Source organism: Papaver somniferum, unplaced genomic scaffold, assembly GCF_003573695.1.
Source record: "Papaver somniferum cultivar HN1 unplaced genomic scaffold, ASM357369v1 unplaced-scaffold_81, whole genome shotgun sequence".
Taxonomy (NCBI): Eukaryota; Viridiplantae; Streptophyta; class Magnoliopsida; order Ranunculales; family Papaveraceae; genus Papaver; species Papaver somniferum.
Window position 1 is genome coordinate 8,701,558 of NW_020651082.1, and position 19,404 is coordinate 8,720,961.

Below are 19,404 nucleotides of genomic sequence, written 5' to 3' on the forward strand. Positions count from 1 at the left end.
CTAGCCATGGCTGGTCCCACACCTTGCAATCCTAATCCTTCATAATTATTATTTCTTCTCAACTCGTGAAACTCTCCGGTTTGAGGAAAATTCAGGGTTTCTCTATAACTTGGAGGTTTTCCCAAATTCTGAGTAATCTTACAAAATAGGGAAAGGTGTGCGGGACCGGGAAACATGGACGGTCGGCCATGCCATTGCCGTGGCCGGTCCCACACCTTATAATCCCTAATTTTCATAAATAGGTAGTTTCTCATCTTGAAGAATCCTCCAGTTTTAACAAAATTCATGGTTTCTCCATATTTTCTCAAATATTGCGCAAACCACGAAAAAACCAAAAGTCAACATGGTCCCATGACCGACTAGGCTACTCACGAAAATATGTGTATTAAAATATTTCTATTTTAATATTCACCAAAATATGATGAGTTGAGCATACATGCTCATTCCACTAAAAATCAAGGATTTTCAATAACTCTCCTGAAAATTCACTATGTTGCTCAAACGCACATCAGAAAGTACTGAAACTCTCAGTATGGAAACACGGACATCATGGAAACACGTGCATGCCTCCATGACCGACCAGGTCATTCATAGGACTTGCACGAAGCGGGTACCACAAGTTTTCACAATTCTGACCTAATTTGCTCAATTGCTCATACTGGGACCGAACTCTCTCCAACCAACTGGAGAATCCTCCAGACGACCAACAGTTGGTCACGTGACCACTAGGAGCCGGTCTCATTCCCTCTTGGTCGGTCTCATCTCTCTTACCTGGGTTCTACACCTAATGCTGAATCCAGCAATATTTTCAGTAAATGGTGAATCCACCATTTAATCATTATTCTTTCACCAACTCTCAAACTGAGAACCCTGGTGCATGCTCACTCGAGCACTGGGGACCACATGGACGCTCATCATCCCATGTGGTCGGTCCCTCTCAGTCATGACCAATCTTCAGCAATTCACCAATTGTTGAAGAATTGACTAAAAATTAGGGTTTCGAACAAACGCTCGACGAATCACCATTCGGAGCAAGTTCAAACACAAAATTACGCTATTCAGCAATCAACATCCAAATTAATGATATTCGATAATTCACCAATATTTTTGATTAATATTTTATTGGGTCACGCATCCATCATTAATTTGCTGAATTGAGCAATACTTGCTCAATCCTCCAGTAAATTATATGAATTGAGCAATACTTGCTCAATCCCTCAACAAATGCTCAATATTCAGTAATCCTTCAAATTGAGAACTCACTCAATTACTCGAATATTCCAATGAGAAATTTATCATTCAACCTGGACTTATTGTCTAAATCAGTCAACACGACTATCTAAATGCACGTCTGTCGTGTAAACTCCATAATTCGTGAGAAATCAATCACGTCACAAATTGGGAATATCACTTAGGGTCTTGGTCTGGCGGCTTACAGCACGTGGATTCATCCACAACGATAAATGTGAGTAAGTCGTGTTAACCGTTGGAGGAGTTAGCAAAGTAGTGGACGAGTGATTAACCAAGTCTCCGCACAACCTGGAACTGGTTTCACCACGATCTACCATTTTCCCACTCTTTCACTCAAAAAACCGTCACACTTACTGGGATCAGGGTAATTCATCATTCTGGAAATATATAAATAAGTTTCTGGATCCATGATTAAAGACAAGATTCGAACACTCGAACACACGTCTGACAACAATTTCTCGAGCAACTACTCTCAGAAATTACATCAATCACTCAGAACTTATTTCACAGAACTCAACTTCAACAGTTTTTCAATTTGAAAAAACCTTCAACACACTTACAATCCTTTATCATTACTGATCCCACACAATTCTCAGCTTCCGTCTTACAGATCAACCCATCTCCCTCTTTGCGGCTGAATTGACTCTGGAACGGCCATTGTCTTGGTTTAGGCCAGAGTCATACAGATTGATTTTCCGAATCTAAGCACCCCCATTGCAGCGGTGCATCTGTGTGAGGTTAGGCAGTTCGTTCGGTTCGAGGAATCTCCATCGCCCGGTGGTTCCCTCACTTCCTAAAAACCAGCAAACTGTTTTCTTCCATCCATAGATTGGCGACCACAGTGGGAGATTAATATCTCGGTTGCAATCTCGTATTTTCAACAGAATGGTTGGTCTTAGGTCTAACCAACTGCTTCAACTCCCAATCAAAACCATTCGAATGGAAATGTTTCCCTTTCCAACACTCCATCCAATGGAACAGTCGGTGTGGAAATCCCGACCTTGATCGAATTTGCACGAGAACAGGAAATTCGCACAAGGAATATGGACTTAATCAAGGATAATTTGAATAACATATTGAATTTTCTCATCAGATTAACGTCAGATTTGAACGACGCCCCGGCTCAGGAAATTCCGACGGTAATGGCAAACCCCTCAACTGATGATTATCCTCGATCCAACAGCTTCACCACATATAAAAAGCCGGTGGAACAAGAAGTCACGCGTTTGATCGAGTATCTGTGCGAACTCCTGCATTTCTCCAGAGATCAGCGCACGGACACGTTTGTTTCCCTCAACAAGATATCATCAGACGTACGAATGGTTCCATCATCTCCGGTAGTTGAACAGGTGTCCATGGTATCTGAACTTTCGGTCAACAACATCACCTTCACCGAGGAAGACCGAATGGCGTAGGAAGGACGTAATCGAGCCCTGTTCGTAACTGCTTCCATCAAAGACTCCGAATTTCGGAGAGTTCTCATCGATACAGGTACTTCCACGAATCTTGTCACTATGAAGACTCTCAAGAAGGCCAAAGTCCCACAAAAAAAGATCGTTCATCGTCCCATATTGATGACGGGTTTTGAAGGAAGCCAGAGTCACACGTACGGGTATGTCTATGTGGACCTGAAAGTAGAACTAATTCAGTCTACTGTCAAGTTTCATGTGATCGAGAAAGACCCTGACTATCACATGATACTCGTAAGGACGTGGCTTCATGAAAATAAAGTTATTACTTCGACGTATCATCAGTGTATGAAAGCTTTCCTCAACAACAAAATTGTACGTATCCCATCTTCAGTATCTCCCTATGCTCCGTTTTATGATGTTGAGTTTCTGGAATCTCCAAAGAGCGTCCCAGAGCCTCCAAGCAAGATTTGCAGCACTCCACTCCCAAGTTGGAAATCTATTGAGAAAGTCGACAAACCATCATCAACAAATGCTAAATCCGTCAAGGCGTCCACTACACCACTTAAGCGTCGTCAAGGTCAAGGTATGACTCTTAAAAAGTCTAACTTTATTACTGATTATAATGCAGAAGGGAGAGTAATTTATCTCCATCGCAAAGATTAGCAATTAACAGAGGAGGTCGATGAAAAGTCTCCCCTCCCTGAAGAATCATGCCAGAGTGACCAATCACTCGACGAAGAAATCCGAGATGCACCGCGACAGTTGCAAGATGGCACAGATTCCACAACTGATGACCTTGAGACTATCAATATCAGAATGGACGAAGACCCAAGGCCAATTCTAATCAGTTCTTCTCTCACAACTAAGGAACGATATGTATTGATAGGTTTGTTGAAAGAATACCAAGACATATTCACCTGGACGTATGAAGAGATGCCCGACTTGGATGATAAATTAGTCACTCATCATCTGCACATCACTCCGGGCTCCAAACTCGTCAAACAACGTCCTAGGAAATTCAGGCACGAAGTCGAGGAACAAACCAAGGTAGAGATCCAGAAACTACTAACAGCAGGATTCATCAAACCCATTCAACATCCAACATGGTTGGAAAACATCGTCCCAGTCAAGAAGAAGAATGGACAGATCCGATGTTGTGTAGATTTCAGGAACTTGAACAAGTGATGTCCGAAGGACGACTTTCATTGCCAAACATTGATATGATCGTCGATGCAACAAGCGGACATGACATGTTCTCTTTCATGGATGGTTACAGTGGATATAACCAAATTAATATGTACGAATATGATGCTAACAAGAATGCATTCCGAACTCCCATTGGAAACTTCCACTACAAGGTGATGCCTTTCGGGTAAAAGAACGCAGGAGCCACTTATCAGCGAGCCATGACTGCAATATTTCATGAAATGATGCACAAGCAAGTAGAAGATTACGTAGACGATGTGGTAGTGCAATCGAAGACTCGAGCAACCCATCTAGACATTCAGAGACAAGTCTTCGAAAGATGCAGGGAATATAGACTGAAGATGAACCCTCTGAAATGTGCTTTCGGTGTTTCCTCCGGAAAGTTTCTCGGATTCCTGGTCACTGTAGAATGAATCAAATTCGATCTAGACAAAATAAAATCCATCACTACCATGCCTCCCCCCACAAACTGTGAAGGAGCTCCAGAGTTTCATGGGAAAAGTTAACTACATCCGACGTTTCATTCTCGGACTGGCTCAACTCATTGCTTCATTCACTCCTTTGCTGAAGAAGGGAGCAAGCTTCATATGGACGACCGTTAAACGAGAAGGGAGACTGCTGTCACGAAATCTCCAGTGCAAGGACAACCCATGATACTTTACACAGCCTCCAGTGACGTCGCTATTGGAGCACTCCTCGCTCAAGAGGATGAAGAAGGTATCGAACGTACAATCTATTACTTCAGTCGCACCATGAGGGATTCCCAACTCCGGTACCCAAAGGCTGAAAGGGCGTGTCTAGCATTGGTTCACGCAATTCAAAGATTTAGACATTATCTACTATCAAACAGAGTTGTGCTGGTGGCTAAAGCTGATCCTATAAAGTTTCTACTATCGAAACCTGCGCTGATTGGGAGACCAGCAAAATGGCTACTTCAAATGTCATAATTTGACATAGCGTGTGTCCCTCCAAAAGCAATCAAAGGACAAGCGGTCGCAGATTTACTTGCTACTTTCCCCGGAGAATATATCACAATGTTGCATGAGTAAGTGCCCGGTGAGTTCCCAGAAATTTCAATCATTTAGGAAAAAACGTGGTTGTTATATTTTGATGGGTCTTCCACTCCAATCAATGATAGTAGTGGAGCAGGCATTGTGCTGGTGTCTCCATCCGGTGAAGTATTCTCACATTCATTCAAGCTGGATTTCCACTACACCATCAATTCAGCAGAATTATCTATACCAGTCGCACCAACAACCGACATATTCTGTATGTGGTCAAACCCTAGTGGTCACGCTTTACAGGAGGCTTCAAAGACTCGGGTATTACTGGAATTCCATGGAGGATCAGTCGAGGATGCTGCAAGGGTCATGTCCCAACTGTCAGACACCACCTCATCATTTAGAGATTCTGATGACCCATCACACTGGGGACTGGAGAGAACCATACATGAAGTATCTTCGCAAGAACGACCTTCCAGCAGAAAAGAAAGCAGCAATCAAATTCATCCAAAAAGACAAACGCTTCATCTATTTGGAAGGGATTTTATACCGCAAAAGCTTTGGTGGGAATCTCCTGAGGTGCTTGGCTGAACATGAAATTCCTACAATATTAAAAGAGATGCACGAAGGTGAACACCAAGGAAAGAAGAAACTATTTCTCCAAATTTATGAGAAATATTATTGGCCAACCATGGAAGATGACGCAATCACTTATGTCCAGAGATGTCATCAATGCCAAGTTCATGGTAACCTCATCACACTCCTTGTCTCCCATTAAATTCTGTGAACAGTCCATGGTCCTTCTACAACTGGGGACTGTATATTATTGGGAAAATCAATCCAGCATCTTCGAAGCAACATGAATACATTATTACAACAACTGAGTATTTCGCCAAATGGGTTGAAGCCATTCCTCTTCGAAGCACCACTGGAGTCACGATTGCGGCTTTCATCAAAGAATAAATTGTATGCAGATTTGGTATTCCTAAGCACATCATCACAAATAATGGTTTCGCCAACAAACATGTTACAGAATTGCTCGAGGAATATGGAATCAAACATATTTTCTCCACGCCATATTATCCCCAAGTTAACGGACAAGCAGAGAGCACCGACAAAACCTTGATCAGGATCCTCAGTCAAACAGTTCATGACAATCCACGAAAATGGCATGAGGAATTACCCATGGCTTTGTGGGATTATCGTACTGCACCAAGAAGTTCGATTGGGACTTCTCCGTATTCCCTTGTCTATGGCGTTGACGCTATCCTCCCAGCTGAGATCAAGATTCCCTCTGCAAGGATTGCAGCGGCCAGTGAACTGCAGTGGGTTGATGCTGAAGTATCTAACTCGAGGATTGATGAGTTAGATATGCTTGAATCGAGAAGGACCAAAGTATAAAAATATGTGGAAAAATACAAACAGAGGATTTCCAAGGCATACAACAAAATGGTAAGACCTCGAACATTCCAAGTAGGAGATTTGGTTTTGAAAAAAGAAATACATATCCAGTAACATGACCGCTCCCAAGTTCTCTCCTAAATGGGAAGGGCCTTATGTGGTCATCAAAGAAGTATCCAGCGGATACTACAAAATCCTAGCTATCAATGGAGGAATTGAAGAAAACATCATCAATGGCAAATGACTCAAGGCATATTTTGCTTGAGAAAACCTCAAAGTATTAAATTTTTACATGTAATTTCCGTTTTTCTCCAAAAAAATATGCAGCATGCTTATTCATTCAAAATTATAAAGTGTTTCATGCAAGAATCCTTCAATTATCTACTCTATTCAAAACCAAAATCTCAAACCTACACAAAAGAGATTTCTCCTAAATGCCCATTCAGAGCAAACCGTCCAATAGAGGATAATCTCTGTAGAAAGCCCTGTCAAGCTTCTTCCGGAAATTTTTGGTTTTCACTTTCAAATCATAAACCACCCTCTCAACCCTTTCTGACTCTAAGGTAAGGGCCTTATCCTCCTCCCATATGGCAGTGGTTGCAGAAATCGCATCAGCAACGACCGTCGCCTTGTGGATTTTAATCATCTCGAGCCTATGACGAAGCCAGCCTATGTTGAACTGCAGGTCTTCACAGTTTGAAACCATCTCGTCCCATCTGTGCAATTCATGATTCTTGACATCTCGCAGATGCGTCTGATTCATCTCATCGATGATCGGCAACAACCCTGCAATTGTAGTCAGAAGGGTTGGTAGAAAGCCTTTCCATACTTCATTCATAGCAATATGCCCGTACCTTTTCCAGATTTTGGTATACAAAGGCGCATGACACTTGGGAATGACGAATCCTCTAACCACTTCATTATTCGGGAAATTATTGATCATGGGAGCCTCGAATAGGAGTCTAGATTTTGGGTATTCGTGAGTGATAACTCTCACAACTTCCAAAGAATCAGTGGAATCTTCGTCAACATGGTTGCTGCTATCGTCAACCACGACCATAGATTTCCCATTCTTTTTCCCATCTCCGACAACAACGTGAACATCAACCTGCAATACAGAATATTCAGAGATCTGGGCAACACTCGGTCAAGAGGAACTTTCAGTTGAAAACTTACATATCTTCCTGCCCCGGCAGACCTATAACGCGCAGGAGCCTTGATAGTCCGTTTAGGTCTCAGACGGGATTCATTTCCCGATTGCCCTGCAATGGATTACTTTTTTGACCAGGATTTCTCGTTACATGAAGAACAATGCAAAAACACGTTATACTCACCGGAATGGGCGTCCCAGGTTCATACTTTGTCGAAGATTCATTCCGAGAAGAAGCGCTATTGCCAGACATGTTGATGGGAGAAATGATTATGATCAAAAATTCTTCTGATAGTGCACAGAGGAAGAAGAGTTGTTGTATAAATATCAAACTCTAAGTGATCGAAAATCAAGATATAGCAACGGGAGATAAAGTCAGTTGCGGTTTCTACTGAAACCCTAAACCTCGAGTTAAATACATGAATATGCGAGAGAAGCGTGACAATACTAGGGACTGACAACTCAGATGCAGTCAAGTTGAAGCTGTGGAATGATGACCTAGGTCACGTGCCTCCTTATCCAACTCATGTGATAATATTTCGAGAGTCATCACTGCCTACATGGGCCTTGGCGTCATCTTTCAAGAAATTTTGCGAAAGAAATGAATGATTACTGTTCAAATGATGATCCCTGATGAAACATCCATACATGAATTTCATCAACACAATGGAATTAAAGCAATGGGATAATCAACATCTGCAAAAATGGTATTCCTCAATTCTTACCTATCTAACATTGTCCTCAATGTTTCTAATGAAAGAGCAATACCAAAAAGTAAAGTAACATGAGGAATCAGTAAAGAGATAAGTCGGAAAGATAGTACCTGGGCGAAGAGAAATCAAAAACTAATATACAACATACAACTCCCTCGATGGCCAATCAAGGGTAAATAGGGTCCTCCGGAGGGACCTCCTCAACATCACCTGTAGGAAAGGGCTCTAAAAAGGGTTTCAATCTTTGACCGTTAACCTTCGAAGAACTACTACCATTTGGTGTCTCGATTTCAACAGCTCCATGAGGAAAGACATTGCGAACAATAAAAGGACCCGTCCACCGAGAACGTAACTTCCCAGGGAAAAGATGCAAGCGGTATCATACAAAAGAACTTTTTGACCTGGAGAAAATGACTTCCGTAAAATGTTTCTATCATGCACAAGTTTCATTTTGTTCTTATACTCCTTCGCACTATCGTAAGCATCTATACGAATCTCGTCCAACTTATTGAGATGGAGTTTCCTATGGGCTCTTGCCTTGTCAAGTGAAAAATTTAGCTGCTTAACAGCCCAATAAGCTCTATGTTCTAACTCAACAGGTAAATGACAAGCCTTGCCATAAACAAGCCGATAAGGCGACATTCCAATGGGGGTCTTAAACGCAGTATGGTAAGCCCATAAGGCATCAGTAAGCCTAGACGACCAGTCTTTCCGATTAGGATTAACTGTTTTCTCTAATATACTTTTTATCTCCCTATTGGAAACCTCTACCTGACCACTAGTCTGTGGATGATACGGGGTAGCTACCTTATGTGTAATACCATATTTCTTCATCAGAAGCCTAAAAGTCCCATTACAAAAGTGAGACCCTCCATTACTAATTATAGCTCGCGGTGTGCCAAAACGTGTAAGTATATTATTTTTCAAGAACTCAATCACAACCCTATGGTCATTGGTTTTACATGCAACCGCCTCAATCCCCTTAGATACATAGTCTACGGCGACAAGGATGTATAGGTTACCAAAAGAATTAGGAAACAGACCCATAAAGTCTATACCCCACACATCAAAGACCTCAACAATTAGAATCGGGTTCAAGGGCATCATGTTCCTACGGGAAATGGATCCTAATTTATGGAAACACTCACAAGTAACACAATAGCTTTGGGAGTCTTTAAACAACGAAGGCCAATAGAATCCACACTGCAATATCTTAGCAGCAGTCTTCTTAGCACTAAAGTGACCCCCACAAGCATGATCATGACAAAAAAAAATACTGGACTGGTCACTCTCAGGTATACATCTCCTAATAATCTGGTCTGGACAATACTTAAACAAATAAGGATCATCCCAAAAGAAGTGCTTAACCTCGGCTAAAAACCTAGAACGATCTTGTTTACCCCAATGTTGGGGCATTCGACCAGTAACAAGATAATTCACTATATTCGCATACCAAGGTGCTTGGGTACAAAGAACAGTTGTTCATCAGGAAAACTCCCTTATAGGAAGGGAATCATCTGGGATCACAACAAGCTAGACAAGTGGTCTGCTACTACATTTTCGGCACCCTTTTTGTCTCTAATGTCTGGAGAACTCTTGCAACAATGGATCCACCTAATCAATCTAGGTTTAGTATCCTTCTTGCAAAAAGATATTTCAAAGAGCATGATCAGTAAGATATGACCTTAGAACCTAAGAGATAGGGTCTAAACTTGTCTAAGGAAAACAATGGCTAACAGTTCCTTCTCGTAGTGGTATAGTTCAACTGGGCATCATTCAGAGTTTTGCTAGCATAGTAAATCACATGAAGTAATTGTTTTCTCGCTGACCTAGCACAACACCAATAGCATAATCTGAAGCATCACACATGATCTCAAAGGGTAGGTTCCAGTTGGGTGCCTGGACTATGGGGCGGTAGTGAGTAAAGTCTTAAGCTTCTCAAAAGCCTCTAAACAAGCATCATCAAAGACAAACTTAACATCTTTTGCAAGCAAATTGCAAAGAGGTCTAGAAATCAAGCTAAAATCCTTAATGAATCGACGATAAAAACCTGCATGCCCTAAGAATGACCTAATATCTCTTACGGTTTTTGGGACCTGTAAAGTCTTAATAAGGTCAACTTTGGCTTTATCTACCTCTATACCCTTAGAAGATACGATATGCCCTAAACAATTCTTGAATGAACCATAAAGTGACATTTCTCCCAATTAAGCACTAAATTCTTTTCCTTACACCTAGTCAAAACTAATGACAAATGATGCAAGCACTCATCGAAAGATGAACCAAACACAGAAAAATCATCCATAAAGACCTCTAAGAACCGTTCTACCATGTCAGAAAATATGTTCATCATGCAACACTGAAAAGTCGCAGGGGTGTTACAAAGCCCGAAAGGCATGCGTCTATACGCAAAGGTACCAAAGGGACAGGTAAAAGTGGTTTTCTATTGGTCTTTTGGGGCAATAACGATCAGATTATATCCAGAGTATCCATCTAAAAAGCAGCAGTGACTATGTCCATCTAATCTCTCTAGCATCTGGTAGATGAAGGGAAGGGAAAAGTGGTCCTTCCTAGTGACCTTGTTCAATTTCTTATAGTCAATACAGACACGCAAACCCGTGGTCACTAGGGTCAGGATTAACTCATTGTTATTATTCTGGACTACAGTAATACCATATATCTTGGGAACAACCTGAACGGGGCTGACCCACTTACTGTCTGAAATAGGATAGATAATGCCTGCATCTAACAACTTAAGGACCTCGGTTCGAACTACTTCTTTCATATTATGGTTTGGCCGACGTTGCATCTCCCTAGAAGGTTTGGTATCTTCCTCTAAATAAATTTGATGCATACAAATAGTAGGACTTATACCCTTAATGTCTGCTATGGTCCACCCTACAACTTCTTTGTTGTTTTGAAGGATGGTTACTAGCCTACTTTCCTTATCACTATCCAAGTCGGAAGCAACAATCACAGGTAAAGTCTCAGATGGGCCTAAAAACACATACTTCAGGGTATCTGGTAATGGTTTAAGGTCCAACTTAGGAGGCTCTTCTAACAAAGGAATTAGGGTAGACTTAGAAACTGGTAGTGGTTGGAACTTACGTTTCCATCCATTACTAGTGTCAAACAAAGGGGTTGAATCTAACAAAGCATTCACCTCATTAATCACATTATAATCATCAAAATAAATCTCAAAGTGGGTCAGGCATTTCTCTAATGGATCTTCTAACAAAGTGTTTGGTAATGACTCCTCGACTAATATTCCTATCATGTTCACCTCTTCTATGCTAGAGTCATCTAGTTCATAGGGTATCTTATTAATATTAAAAATTTTCAGCTCAATATTCATATTACCAAAAGACAAATTCATAATACCATTTCGACAGTTAATGATTGCATTGGATGTAGCTAAAAACGGGAGACCTAAAATTACTGGTATTTGGTTCTCTGGGTTAGGGACAAGTTGGGTATCTAGGATAATAAAATCCACTGGATAAATAAACTTGTCAACCTCAATAATAACATCCTCGATCACGCCATGAGGAATTTTAACAGACCTATCAGCTAACTGGAGTGTCATCTGAGTAGGTTTCATCTCACCAAGTCCTAGCTTAAGGTACACATGGTACGACAATAAGTTCATACTAGCTCATAAGTCAAGCAATGGTTTCTCAACACGGTATTTACCTATTGTACAAGCAATGGTAGGGGACCCTGGGTCTGTATACTTAGGAGTAGTGGTATTCTGAATAATAGAACTCACATGACTAGATATGAAGGCTTTCTTCTGGACACTGAGCTTACGCTTTCGTGTACACAAGTCCTTAAGGAACTTTGCATAAAAGGGAATCTGCCTAATTTCATCTAGTAATGGAAGGTTGATAGTTACCTGCTTAAAAACCTCCAATATATCATTAAAGTTGGACTCCCTCTTAGTCGGAACTAGCAGCTGGGGGAACGGGGCTCTACGAACAAAGCCGGGCTCATGAGGACCCATATTGGTCTCTTTGGAGACTCTATCAGTCTCCTCATTTTCTGGTTCAGAAGGGTGAACTATAACACGTTCACTATCAGGCATGGAAACCTTGTTGTCTATCACTCTACCACTCCTAAGGGTTTTAATAGAATTCACATGATCAGATGGTCTTTCTGCTATTTCATTAATTTCTCTAGGGTTGGGTTGAGTCTGACTATGAAACTTACCTCTTTATCTTAAAGACTCATTTATCTGACTAACCTGGGTTTTCAACTCGGAAATAGCCTGAGAGTTAGCCTGACCAATTCTCTTATTCTCTTCTAAACCTTGAGCAACAGTTGCTGAAACTGCATAGTGTTACGAGTTAACAAAGCAAGAGACTCTTCTAAATTCATAATCTTCTTATCTGAAGGGTTCTGAAACTGTGTCGGAGTTGAAGGATTCTTAGTATAGCCAAAACCTGGGGGAGGCTGAGAATTACTAGACTGACCTTGATTCTGGCTTTTAGACCAAGAACAATTAGGATGGTTTCTCCAACCAGGGTTGTAGGTCTCTGAATATGGATCAAACTTCTAACGGTTTTCAAACCTGGCATTGTTATAAACAACATGAGCTTGCTCCTCACTAACCTGACGTTCCCAAAATGAGTTATCGGGCTCTATTCCACAACTAGAGACTTGGGAGGCTCTATTAGGTTCAACAAGGGACCTATTTTTAGGATGATTCAATTCCAGAGCTTCTAACCTTCTAGATAAAGCAGCAAGCTTAGCATCTGAACCAAAACTTGTATCTACCACATTGGTGCTACTTCTATTGACCAAGAGTCTTTTAGGGGGTTCAACAAAAGACTCCCGCTGTTGGGATTTTTCAGCGATAGCTCCTAAGAAGGTAAAAACATCTTCAGCATTTTTACTAGTGAACTCACCAGCGCACATAGATTCGACCGTGTCTTTGGTCGAATAGTCCAAACCATTATAAATAATCTCTACAAGTTTCATCTATCAAATCCATGGTGAGGACACTGGGATAGAAGATCATTGAATATCTCTAAAAACCTATAAAGATACTCTCCCTCTTTTTGCACACTAACATTAATGTTCTGCCTAACAGCTGCAGTTTTATGCTTAGATTAGAACTTCATATAGAAGGCAGCGATAAGTTCCTGCCATGTTTCTATGAATTCAGACGGTAGGTTGTTAAGCCAGGTCTTGGCTTTGTCTCTCAAAGAAAAGGGAAACATCTTAAGTTTCAAGACTTCATTGGTAAGGTCCTTTATCCTAATTGTTCCACAAATTTCCTCAAAGTCCCTAATATGAAAATAAGGGTTCTCATCATCCTTTCCTAAGAATATAGGGATCATTTTAAAAATACTAGGTTTTATTTCAAAATTAGCGGTAGTGGCTGGCAATTTAATGCATGAGGCTCGGGTGGACCTAGTTGGGAACATGTAATCTTTCAAAGTTGTCATTGCTGGCACAACAGAAGTACTAGGGGTAATTTCCTCACAAAGAGACAGATTCTCGAAACTGAAGTTTCCAAAAATAGGGCTCTCAAAAGAAGAGTCTTCGAGCTCCCCACTTTCACAAGAAGAACTTCTAGGCTCGTCACTAATCAAACGGCCAAAAGTATTTCTTTTCCAGGCCCTTTCGGGCATATACTAAAAAAAACAAAAAGAAAGGTCCTAAAAGGAATGGAGGTTTTATGCAAACACAAACAAGGCTGACTCCACCACAACAAACCTACTGATTTCTAGCAAAAAAAAAAAAGCATGATGGCTCCACTTAGATTGTTTCTAGACCAGCTTCTAATCCTTCGAAAAAGAACTCGTTACAATCTGAGCAAATTCTCTGGAATCATTCCGAGTCAAAGTGAGTTGAATAGAGGCGAGGGAAGCGCAGTGGAGCTTTGATACACAAGGCCTCACCAATATTCAAGGCGGCGCAGTCACGCATTCAACTCACAGAAACCATCATGAACTTAGAAGTATGCTCAAAAGAGTAACCAATATTTTTCGAATGACTGTCCTATTAAGCTTGGTGGGTTTTATAAACAACCTACAAATTGACCTGCAAGTGCACAGGGTCAGTTGTAGCTAGTGATGGGAAGAAAGGGTTTGTCCACAGGGACTTGGAGGGAGCTATTGTTGTTTTCTAAGTAAAATCTAACCTAAACAGGGAATTGGGGAAAACTAGGATATTGAATCCACCTAAATCCTCAGCTATATCATGTCCAGTGCAAGTCTTGTTTTTGGCCTTAGTAAACAAGGTGAAGGTTCAGGCCTGCCTTGTGTTCTGGGCTTTCATCTAGGATAAGCTATTCACCTAGTTCACTAATGCATCCCTAGCATTGATGGTCTTCTTACAGCACCATCAATCACAGATGGACTTCATCACTAATTTACTAACTATCCTATATCTAAAGAAAATTGCTCACCTAGTTAATCCTGTTCACCCCTAGCATTGGTGGTCTTCTTACAGCACCACCAATCACAGGTTACTATCATCACTGAGTAATCAATTCTCCATGGTTCTAATTCAAGCTCATCAAGAACAAAACTAAATCATTTACTTCACTGTGGCATAGAGGCTTCATCTGCTTCCTAGTGATGAACTAAAACATGGTAAACAGAAAGAGTAATTGAAATTGAAATAGAAATTGAAACTGAAATTAAAATTAAACCTACTCAGACCCAAATTGGGGGTTAACTTGGCTAGCCCAAGAACCGTTTTTGCATTCTCTACAGCTTCCCTTTTATAGTTTTTCAAAAATACAAAACCCTAATTCGAAACCCTAATTTTTTGGGGAAAATCAAATTCTCTCACCAATTTCCTGAATTGAGCTCGACCCATGCTTTGGGTATGTCCCCTCTGCTCTTCTGAAGCTTTTCCTGCCCTCAATTTTGTCTTCTCCTCACTGTTGGTGAAACCCTAGCTCGAGCTTTCTTGTCAAACCCACACTTAGGGTTCAGAGATGTGAATTTGAAAAGAAGTCTAGGCTAGGGAGAGATGTCGTGGTGTTGTCGGGTGGTTGTGGTGGTGGTGTGGTTCGAGAAGAAGGTGTAGTTGGTGGAGGTGATGGAGTTGCAGAACTGTGGAGTTTTTGGGGAAGATGAGAAGAAGAACCCGATGGAGAAGAAGGGTCTGTTTGGTTGGGTAATAGGGTTCGGTGACTAGGGTGTTAGACGGACGTATCAAAGGTTGATGCTCAGCGACGCGAAAGCGTAGGATGAAAAGATGATGGAATGATCCAACGGAGCGATGGAGATGAGGGTGGAGAGACCGTTGGATGATGGATACATCAAAACTGACGGTCCAAGATGGGGTTAGGTACTATGGTGTTTGACAGGAGCTTTGGATTTTGATGCACAATGATGAGGCGACCGTTGGATGACAAGATGGATCCAATCTGACGGCTCTCATGGAAATGGGTATGGATAATGGAAATGGATTTGGGTAAGGGTTTTGGGCTTTGGGTATGCCAAGCCCATATCTTCTTTAAGAACAATTCTTCCTCTTCAAGCCCACTTCTAGTTGATCCGGCTCTTGCAAACATCATTCTTCGCTTCCTCCTAGCGGGAGTCTTTGCCGTTCCTTTGCTCTTTTCGCTCCGTGAGATAACCAGGCTTTATTTAGTACCTAAAAATGCAAAATTAATCAATAAAAGTATTTATTCTTGAAAACAACGAAAACACATAATATGGGATAAAATGTAGAATTAATGCACAAAAGATGAGTTAAATGCCAAGAAAAATATATATAAATATGCACTTTTTAGCACTCATCAAATACCCCCAAACCTGAATTTTACTTGTCCTCAAGTAAAACAAAACTAAGGAAATCCTACCTATACCACTGTCGCTGGTCTCTCGATTTCATTTAGCGAATGCAATAAGCCTTTTAAACCACTAAGTGTCCCTAGTGGACGAGTGAAGTCTCGTGAAGGTTTGCTTAGAACGTACCTACAAAGTTCTAGGACAAAATATAAGCTCATATTCCATCAAATGTGACATGTGCAAGACATTTTAAGCTCACAGCAAAATGGAGATGTCAATCTAGCTATCTAAGGCACAATCCTAACACTGATAACAAATAAAGACATGTGATAAGAGTGTAAAGTGTATCTACACATGTGTAAAGAAAGATCGGATGTTATGACTACTAATCACCAAGAGATAGTTTCTCAGGCTAAGAACCAAGGTCGAAATCTAGCTAGCTGTCCGGACTTTACGAGAATTGTGAATGAGTTGGAGGTATTTCACAATTACTCGCGTTGTACATCAATGGCATACACCCTTCTTTGCTTATTACAATAAAACACAAAAGATGACTCTTTACATGACTCTTATTTACATTGACTACTCTCTTTTATTTTTGGAACAAGAGAGGATGGAATTGATAAATACTTGATTGATTTTTGATTTTTTTTTTTTTTTTTTTTTTTTTTTTTCTGAAAATATACATCATTTTTATTTTTTATTTTTTTTTTAACAAGCAATACTTTTGATACATATACAAAAGGAACAAAAGATTACATGACACTTTGCAAGAGGTAGCCCTTTTTGATGCACCCAGTTAAATTCGATGGTTGTCTTTCTTAATGTAACCTCCACCTTCTATCCCAACCAACCAAAGAACAAGCTAGTCAAGTTTCGTTCAGTATTCTAAAGTGATTGGCAACTAAAACTTCCGATAGAACACCTCAAGGATGAGGCTATACATGTATTGGTAGATCGTGCGCGTGCAAATTTCTTATCACTATGTGAATTGTGCTAGAATCAGGGTGCCTAAATATCTAGACTAAGACTCCTAAAAATTACATATTTGCACAAGAGTCAACATTTCAAGGTAAATGAGCTCCATTTTTATGTTTTTTTTTAATTTTTAATTTTGATTTTATCATTTTTTTCAAAAAGAAGGAGTTCTTGTTTTCAATTATGGCATATTATCAAAGTATCTACTTTTCACCCCCAAACCTAAACTAAACATTGTCCTCAATATTTCAAAATATGAACAAAATTATAATACAACATATGAAGAGGATCATGTTGAGTAGAGAAAAAGGAAAGAGAATACCCGATTTTGGCGAAAGCAATATTAGAACTCCGTTATTCAAGGCAAGAATCCAACATATGTCAGCCGAGATCATATTGGATTAACAAAATATATACAAAAGGAACAAAAGGGTTTTAAGAAATTTTATCTACTGGATTATATACAAAAAATTCACCATACACTAACAATCTAAAGAGTTGAGGATCAACCCAAAAGAAAAAGTGTAGAGGTTTCAACAGCTTCACACAATAATAACAGGAAAGAAACGCAAGTGAAACTGTGAAACAAAATGAGCTACCCCCAAACCTGGATTTTTCAACGGATAAAATTTTGGAAACAAAATCTCGCAGTTTTGGGGGTTCATCATGCACAAGGTCTAACTCAAAGTGAACTGTGCTAGGGACGGGCAAACATGCTAATTCCAACTGTGGTTCCTCAAATGTATTATACTTAGAAGCAAAATAGTCCAAGAGGACTTGGGAAGCACACAGTTCGAAACCTAGATTAGGGACTCTCAGAAAAATCGGTTTGACAATATGGGTACAAACCAAATCTAGGTTGGGTGGAAGGCCATCAGATTGTGACTTATGTAGGAAGATAGGCACATCATTACTAATCACATCAACATCTCCTAAGTCTTCTACACGTGTCACAACATGCTCACAATCATCAAACAAATTGGCAAGATCACAATCAGAATCATCATCATCAGAAGAATTATTCTCATGCATCGGCAAATCAGGAGAAATATCACAATGTGACCTAGGTAGAGGATCAGACACATCAAATATATTTTCATGCATATTAGCATTAGTGTCTACAAAAGATTCAACTATTCCTATGTCATGCTCATCTTCGCAGAATAATTGTACGAATCCCATGTCAATATCAAAATCATATGAATTACAATGAGTATTAGAAAAAACAACATTCATGAAGGTCGAGGGCGAGAAGCCATATGTTATTGAACCAACAGGTTCCACAATATTTTCATGTTCTTCTAACATATCATCATAATCATCATCATGGTAGCATGCATATTGGTCCTCATTAACAGTGGTGGTGTCATTAGTCGATTCATGTTCCTCTAAATTAGGTTCATATTCAACATCATTTACATGAATGGGACTAGACACTTCATTAGGGACAACATACATTTCCTCATGAATTTCCTCCTTTTGTAGGTGAAGCAAAATCTGATCTAAATATGCATGAATTCGTGATGTAGATCTATCAAAGTTTTGCTTACTGAGTCTTAAAGCTTCTGTGGTGGAGTCTAAATTCATGGGAGTACAAAATTCTTCATGTTCAAATTATGGTGAATGGTACATGCGTGCATGGTCATTAGGGTTTACAAAATATTGATCGCAACCCTCAAAGGATTGATTATGGTCCCAATGACTACCATTCTCACAATTTATGGGCATTTCATACCTTGGATTTTCTCTAGATTGCCTAAAATTATGCAAAATATGACAATTCTCAACAGGGTGGTCTAAACTACCACATGCGGGACATGCATAGATTTCAGGTTGCCTAAGAAAATTAGGCATGACAGATTCCTCATGTGATTGCATTTCTAAAGCTGTGATTCGAGCTTCTAATTGATCGATCAGTGATGATTGTGTGAGTGAGGCACTAGAAAAATGTTCATTTTCACGTTGTGGTGAATGATGCATGTGAGAATAGTTATTAGGGTTCATGTATTGAGGCTTGGGACTATGAAAATGTCCATAATAATTCCTATAACTATTGACATCATGGTCTATGGAAGGTTCATAACGTGGAGTATGTCCATACGCAAGTTCTCTAAGGGATTTGTTGTATTCCCCAACTGTAGACCAAGATCCAGACATGATTTGGCTCAAAAGCTAAGTAACTATGTTACAAAGCCCAAAATTTGGTTTTTAATGGGTTTGGATTTTTGGGAAAAATTTGGTTTTTATGGGTAACATTTGGTTTTGTCGGGTTTGAAAAAGAAATTTGGTTTTTAATGGGTTTTAGAAAATTTTGGTTTTAGACTTTGAAGACAAAGCCCATTTGGGAGCTTTTGGTTTTGATGGGAGCAAATTTGGTTTTAAAGAGGTAGAAAAATTTGGTTTTTAATTGGGAGCAAGAATTTTGGTTTTAGTGTTGGGAGCAAGCCCACATTGGTGGGAGAAATTGCTTTTCCAAGGGAAGGTGAAATAAGCCCACAATGTGTATGCAAACTGAAGCCCAATGTAGCTTTTGAAATA